Below are 6,543 nucleotides of genomic sequence, written 5' to 3' on the forward strand. Positions count from 1 at the left end.
AGTCTCCATGAGAAAGGGCAAAAAGTTACACAATCTTGCTGCAAGGCTTCATTTTTGGGTGTTCACCAGCTGGTCGCCTGATCTTGTTTTTTGGATGACGAGCTATGACAATAGGCACTTGTTTTCGGCTTTACCTCTATTTTTAAGAAATACAATTGGTATTGATGTTTATCACCTATTAACCATTAACCAGAGCACATGGGCAAGGTGCTAGACAGAAAGGCATGAAGTCTAGTACTTTATAGTTACTTTTGTTTAGTTTTGTACTTTATATGTTTCAAATCTTTTTTAAGCAATTGTACTTCTTTGCCATTCTTTAGAGGGTCCCCAATTTGTGGCCAAAATCATATTTAGTATACTTGGTTAAATCTGGCCATATATCAAATTTAAGCTCATAGTGTCTTTTCTGTAACCCTTTCACATAATCGTTTACTCTTCTCCATAGAGGCCTTAACTGTCTCATAAGATCTTTCTTGTTCCTTCTTTGATAGTAAGTACCAAGGAGAGAGACCTAGATCTAGCAAGTCTCTCAGTAAATGAAAGAGAGTAATAGGAAGTTCTTTCTTCGAAGTAGTTTTCCCAACGGTTGCCATCCTTATCATACACACCTGTAAAAGGCTATGGATCTGGGGGAAGTCTTTGGGGTCCTCTAGATAATGGAGGATCCCACCATTTTCCTCTGATAAGCCATTGCCACCTTCCATCTACCAACTTTTTAAGAATCTTATTTAGCTTTTGGTCTAAATATCCCTCTACATCTTTCTTATCTACAGGATATCTATATGAGTCTATTGTATATGCTTTAGGATTAAAGGGAAGTCTCCAGTAGCCATACACTCTTTCTGCTCTAGCCATGCCTACAGCTTCCTGTAAATCTCTTACAAACAATTCCTTCTGCTGAAGTGATGTCATGAAACCCCCAATACTTTTATATTTACTTATGACTTGTCTGATAGCTTCCATAAGAGGGGCTTTTACGGTAGCACTTAACTCTGGTGAGTTATGATCTCAGGACACTCATCAGATGTTGGAGTCATCAACACTTTTAAGAAAGAGCCTTGAATAAGGGAACATTGAGCATAAGTAAGTAGAACAAGCAGCAGGAACAGTAAAAGATTAATAGGCACTCCTATACAGTGAAGAAAAGAAAACAGGAACAGAAACACATCTTTCCCAGGGGCTTGCCAGCCTTTCCAGGAGGTAGGCCTCTTTGAAGCCCCATTCTCTGAGGTAGAATTCAGTGAAGTCCCATTCTCAGAGATAGGCCTCTTTGAAGCCCCATTCTCTGAGGTAGATTTCGGTGAAGTCCCATTCTCAGAGATAGGCCTCTTTGAAGCCCCATTCTCTGAGGTAGATTTCGGTGAAGTCCCATTCTCAGAGATAGGCCTCTTTGAAGCCCCATTCTCTGAGGTAGACTTCGGTGAAGTCACATTCTCAGAGATAGGCTTCTGTGAAGCCCCATTCTCAGGTCTGAATGCAGGTGTTCCATGCTAAGCAGACTCCACCGGAGTAGGCATGACATTTGACCCTTTTTTATGTATTAGATGTGCCAGAGAAATTTCTTCTCATATAGAGAAGATGGAGCAGAAGACTAGTTTGAAGAGAACTGGAAAGACAACAAGAATACATATAACAATTAGTATTATGACTCCAAATGTAACCAAGTAGTGCCACCAATCTAAAGGATTAAGACTTTTTAACACTCTCTGTAAGTCTGCTGCCAAAGAATTTATCCCCACGCTTTCCAAATGAGCTTGACTAAGGGCTGAGATGTCTTCCTGTAGCTGTCCTATCTCATGAATTAAGCTATTGTCCTTCCAGATTGTTTGTAAATGCACTTTGGTAACTTCCCAATCTAAGCTCTCATTATAAGGTAATGGGGTAACACAAATATATTTAAATGCCTGATGACATCTAGTTGTCAGCTGGGTTTTTAGATTATTGACTTCAGTCCCTAACTTTAAGACTACTTTTTCCAAAGCCTCTATTTTTTTTTTTTAATTTTGGATCAATAATTTGTTGCTCTGTTAATGTTAGAGAAACATCCTTATTTAACTCATTAACAAAATGTGCCGGGCCTTTTCAACCAGCTTCTAGATCTTTCCCCATATAGGTGGTGTTGCGGTTTTTGTTGAATTAGCCTGTGGTGGTGATAGAGAGAGAGTCTTTATCTTCTGCTCCAGTTTTCTCTCCTGATGTATTTTCATTTTCTTCCTGTCTCTTTTTTGGGCCCAAGAAAGGCCTGATGAGTCTGTTTGGGACCCAAATGGGGGATTCCGCATTCTGTGGGAAAACATAAGCATAGCCTCGCCCGGATGTTAACAGGATGTCTAGCCCACGCCAGGTTCCAGTAAGTAGATCCTTCCATTTTAGTAAAGGAAAAGTTGTAGTTTTTTCCATGCCCCAATGTCTCATCATTGGGGTTATTCCTTGCTCATCAGCATTGAAATGATTAAGAACCAGTAAAGCATGGTTAAAAGTGTAATGGGGGAAGTATTGCTTCTCTCCTCCCTGTCTAATTCTTGACAATTGACTTTTTAAGGACTGATGAGCTCGTTTTATGTTTGCTTGGCCTTGTGGATTATACGGAATCCCTGTTTTGTGCACGATTTTCCATTGTGCACAAAATTTAGCAAAAGCATTGGAGGTGTATGCTGGTCCATTGTCAATTTTTATTTCCTTAGGAATTCCTAGGTCTACAAAGGCTTTAACCAAATGTTGAAGAACATCTTTCACAGCCTCTCCAGAATGGGTTATAGCAACCATAGCATGAGAATAAGTATTTATAGTAACATGGACAAAGGAGAGTTTCCCAAATTTTGTTACATGGGTAACATCCATTTGCCACAGAACTCTAGCCTTTAAGCCTCTAGGATTAACTCCCATTTTTTGTGGATGAAAAACTTCCGGGCATGCCTCATATTCCCTTACAATTTGTCTTGCCTGTTCTCAGGACACTTGAAACATCTTTCTTAAGGCATTAGCATTCTGATGGTGTAGTCTATGACATTCCTGAGCTTCTTCTAAAGCTGACATTACATGACTTTCCTTAGTTAATAAGTCTGCTAACTTGTTCCCTTGAGACAAAGGTACAGGGAGATTACTATGCCCCCTTATGTGTCCCACAAATGCCTTTGTCCTTCTTTGTTGTAATAGCTGTTGTAATTTTATTAATTACACTGTTACTTTAGAATGACCAGTAACTAGGGCTGTTTCAATGGCAGGAAACAAGGAAACCACATAGCGGGAATCTGTGTAAAGGTTAAACTCCTCTGAATAATTTTGAAAGGCTAGCAGAACTGCAATAATCTGTTGGGCAGATACAGTTGGGTCAGAAGATATTAATGGTGGTTTTGTACTGCAATAAACCACAGACTTTCCGCTAGAAGATCCATCTGTAAAAATAGATAATGCCCTGCCCAAAGGTTCTGTAACCAAAACCTTTGGAAATATCACAGGGGTTTCAGTATAAAAATGTAACAAAGGATGTTGGGGCATATGAAAGCTTATTTTACTTGTGTAAGTTAATACAGCAATTTTCCAATCATCATCAAATCGTATCAAATGATCTAACTGTTTCTTATTATAAGGGATAATAATGTTAGGTATTTCTTGGCCAAATAAATCTCTAACTCTTAATCTAGCCTTTAAATTCAAAATTGCACATAAAAAGGGATATGAAGCAACTATTTTTCCCGGGTTATGGGAATAATGGATCCATTCTAGTATCCCATCCTGCCAAAAACATCCTGTGGGAGTATAGCTTGTAGCCAGAATTATAAAGGACCATGATTGTGCAATATTAATTTGCTGTATTTTAGCTGTATTCAATGCTTTTTCTACCAATTTTATACAGGATAAGGCAGCAGGAGTTATTTTCCTGGTAGATTTAGGATTAGGGTCTCCGTCCAACATTTTCATCAAAGGATCTAATTGTCCTGAAGTTATTTTTAAACTAGGCCGAATCCAATTAATATTCCCTAATAATTTTTGGAAATCATTTAATGTTTTTTAGTTTATCTATTCTAATTTGTGTCTTTTGAGACATAATATAATCATGTCCAATCACTTTTCCCAGATAATTTAAAGGTCATTCATGTTGAACTTTATCAGGAGCTATTATCAAACCGAATTTTGTTAATTGTTCTACCATATCCTGTAATATTTTTTCTGTCTTTTCTCTAGTTTCATCGGCCATAAGTATATCATCCATATAATGAATAATATATGCCCCTGGATATTTTTTTCTAATTTGATCTATAGCCCTTTTCACATATTGTTGACATAAGGTAGGGCTGTTTTTCATGCCCTGAGGTAGCACTTTCCATTGGTACCTATTATAATGTTGTTTAAAATTAGCCTAAGGGACACTGAAAGCAAATCTCTTGGAATCTTCTGGTTGTAATTTTATTGTATAAAAGCAATCCTGTAAGTATATTATTATTATGTATCTACCATGTGGGACTGCAACAGGAGAGGGTAGACATGGTTGAAGGGCTCCCATGTCATGCATGGCCTCATTAATTGCCCTTAGATCTTGTAATAATCTCCATTTTCCTGACTTCTTTTTTAATTACAAAAAATGGAGTATTCCATGAACTGGTAGTCTTTTCTATTCTTCCCTTGACTCAATTGTTCTTGAACTAAGTCCTGTATGGCTTGAATCTTTTCTTGAGTTAGGGGCCACTGATTAATCCATACAGGATCATCACTTTTCCATATTATTTTGTCAGCATAAAGCTGTTCATCAGTGGCCCCTATGAAAAATTTTGCTCGTTTGATGAGGAGTCTATTTGTCCTATTTTATTTTCATGTCTTGCATGATGTCTCTGCCCCATAAAGAAAAGAGCAAGCTGGGGATAACATAAGGTTTGAAGTGGCCTTGCTGCCCTTCACATACCCATTTGAGTCTCTGAGCTGACTAAGCTACATTAGAAGCCCTCCCTAATCCAATTAAGGAAGAAGTCTCTTGCACTGGCCAGGCCATAGGACAATCTTTTCCAGCTATACAGGATCTGTCAGCTCCTGTGTCTAAGTGTCCTGTCATTTGTTTTCCATTGATTTAACGGCCTTGTAAGGCCTTTTATCTGTAATTTCCTGAACCCAGGCTACAGTATCTGTGGTGCCAAACCCTCCTTTTCTGTTTTGAGTCAGTGTGGGATTAGGCAAGTTTAGATATGAGAGTAAAAGTATTTGGGCAATCCTCTGACCTTTATTAACTTGAATAGTCTCTTTAGAGACCTTTTCATGACCTTTATAGTGGTAGGACTGTCTGAGTCTATTACACCTGGTAATACCTCAAAATTCTTTTTATAGTTTGAGCCACCAGCGTCTGGCAACACCAATTCTTACTGTAAAAATTCATGAATTCCGTGGAATTCTTCCAATTGAATTGCCTGCATTGGATATCAAAATGTATTCAAGAGTTTTTGTATACATGTATAATGATTTCTGCAGAGTTTGTGAAATTTTATTCAGAAATAATTTTAACTTATCTGTTTAAATGAATAGTACAGATACTAAAGTATTTCTGGTGATTGTCTGAAAAAGAATATTTTAAAGTATTCTATGTTTGTATAATGTGTCCTTTCAGATTGTATTCCTTATAGAAAGTTTTAGATTCCTTTTTTTCCTAGGTCCTAATATTATTTTTCTTTGGGATAAAATGACAATGTTGTTTAATTTCAAAAGTTTTGTAAAGTTTATGTTATGTAAACGCCTTTCTGAGGTGAAGATTTAATACATTGATGTGAAACTAAATTTAATTATATTAATTACGTGTGTTGTTACACTTGTTATTTTGTAATCAACTTTTTAATAACTGTTTTTCATTTCTTGCATCTGAAGAATGAAAAATACAGAATATTTCACAAATTTTCATATCATCCTTGTGCAATTGTCATGTTAATCTCTGTATTGTAATTTGGGAATACATGCTGCTGAAGCATGTAGTATCTTCTAAATTTAAGTAGTTAATGATGCAATCTTTATACAGACTTATATCCACGGTTGCCTACTTGTAATAAGGAAACTATATTGTTCCTGACAATGCTACTGATCTTATTTTCCTAAAATTCTGTGAATAGAGGAAAAAAATATATTGTTCATCTTAATGCTCACATTTGCAAATTTTTTGTCAATGACAATTTTAAGTCTTTTTCATTTGGAATTTGATCATACTTTCAATAATTTATTGCTAGGTTCAAAGGTGATGGCTTTTTCATTTACTAATTGATCCAACTGAATTAGCTTTGTGGAGCTAATGGATTCAAAGTAAGCCTTGCTTAAGAGCTACTTCTAACCTTCTGCAGTTGACATTTTCCCAAGTGAGGTCTTACTGGCACAAATGGCTACCTGACCCTTTATTCTTCTTTCATGTAGGAAGAGACCAATCAGAATATCTTACCCTGACAGCATAGATTGTTTTACTTGAACAACACTAATCTTAGTTACCAGGGATCATAGAGAGATGAACAGTTCAGTCATAACTGTTCAGACTAGAAGGGATTTTATCAAAATATAATTGTTTATTATATCTAACAT

General features: G+C 36.6%; 1 pseudogene; it reads right to left on the bottom strand.

Annotated features, from left to right (window-relative positions):
* Positions 1 to 5,851: 5,851 nt before the first annotated feature.
* On the bottom strand, positions 5,852 to 5,948 carry LOC138835430 (U6 spliceosomal RNA; annotated as a pseudogene).
* Positions 5,949 to 6,543: the final 595 nt, after the last annotated feature.

Source organism: Dipodomys merriami, unplaced genomic scaffold (genome assembly GCF_024711535.1).
Source record: "Dipodomys merriami isolate MVZ:Mamm:240054 unplaced genomic scaffold, mDipMer1.0.p SCAF_238, whole genome shotgun sequence".
In the NCBI taxonomy this organism is placed as follows: Eukaryota; Metazoa; Chordata; class Mammalia; order Rodentia; family Heteromyidae; genus Dipodomys; species Dipodomys merriami.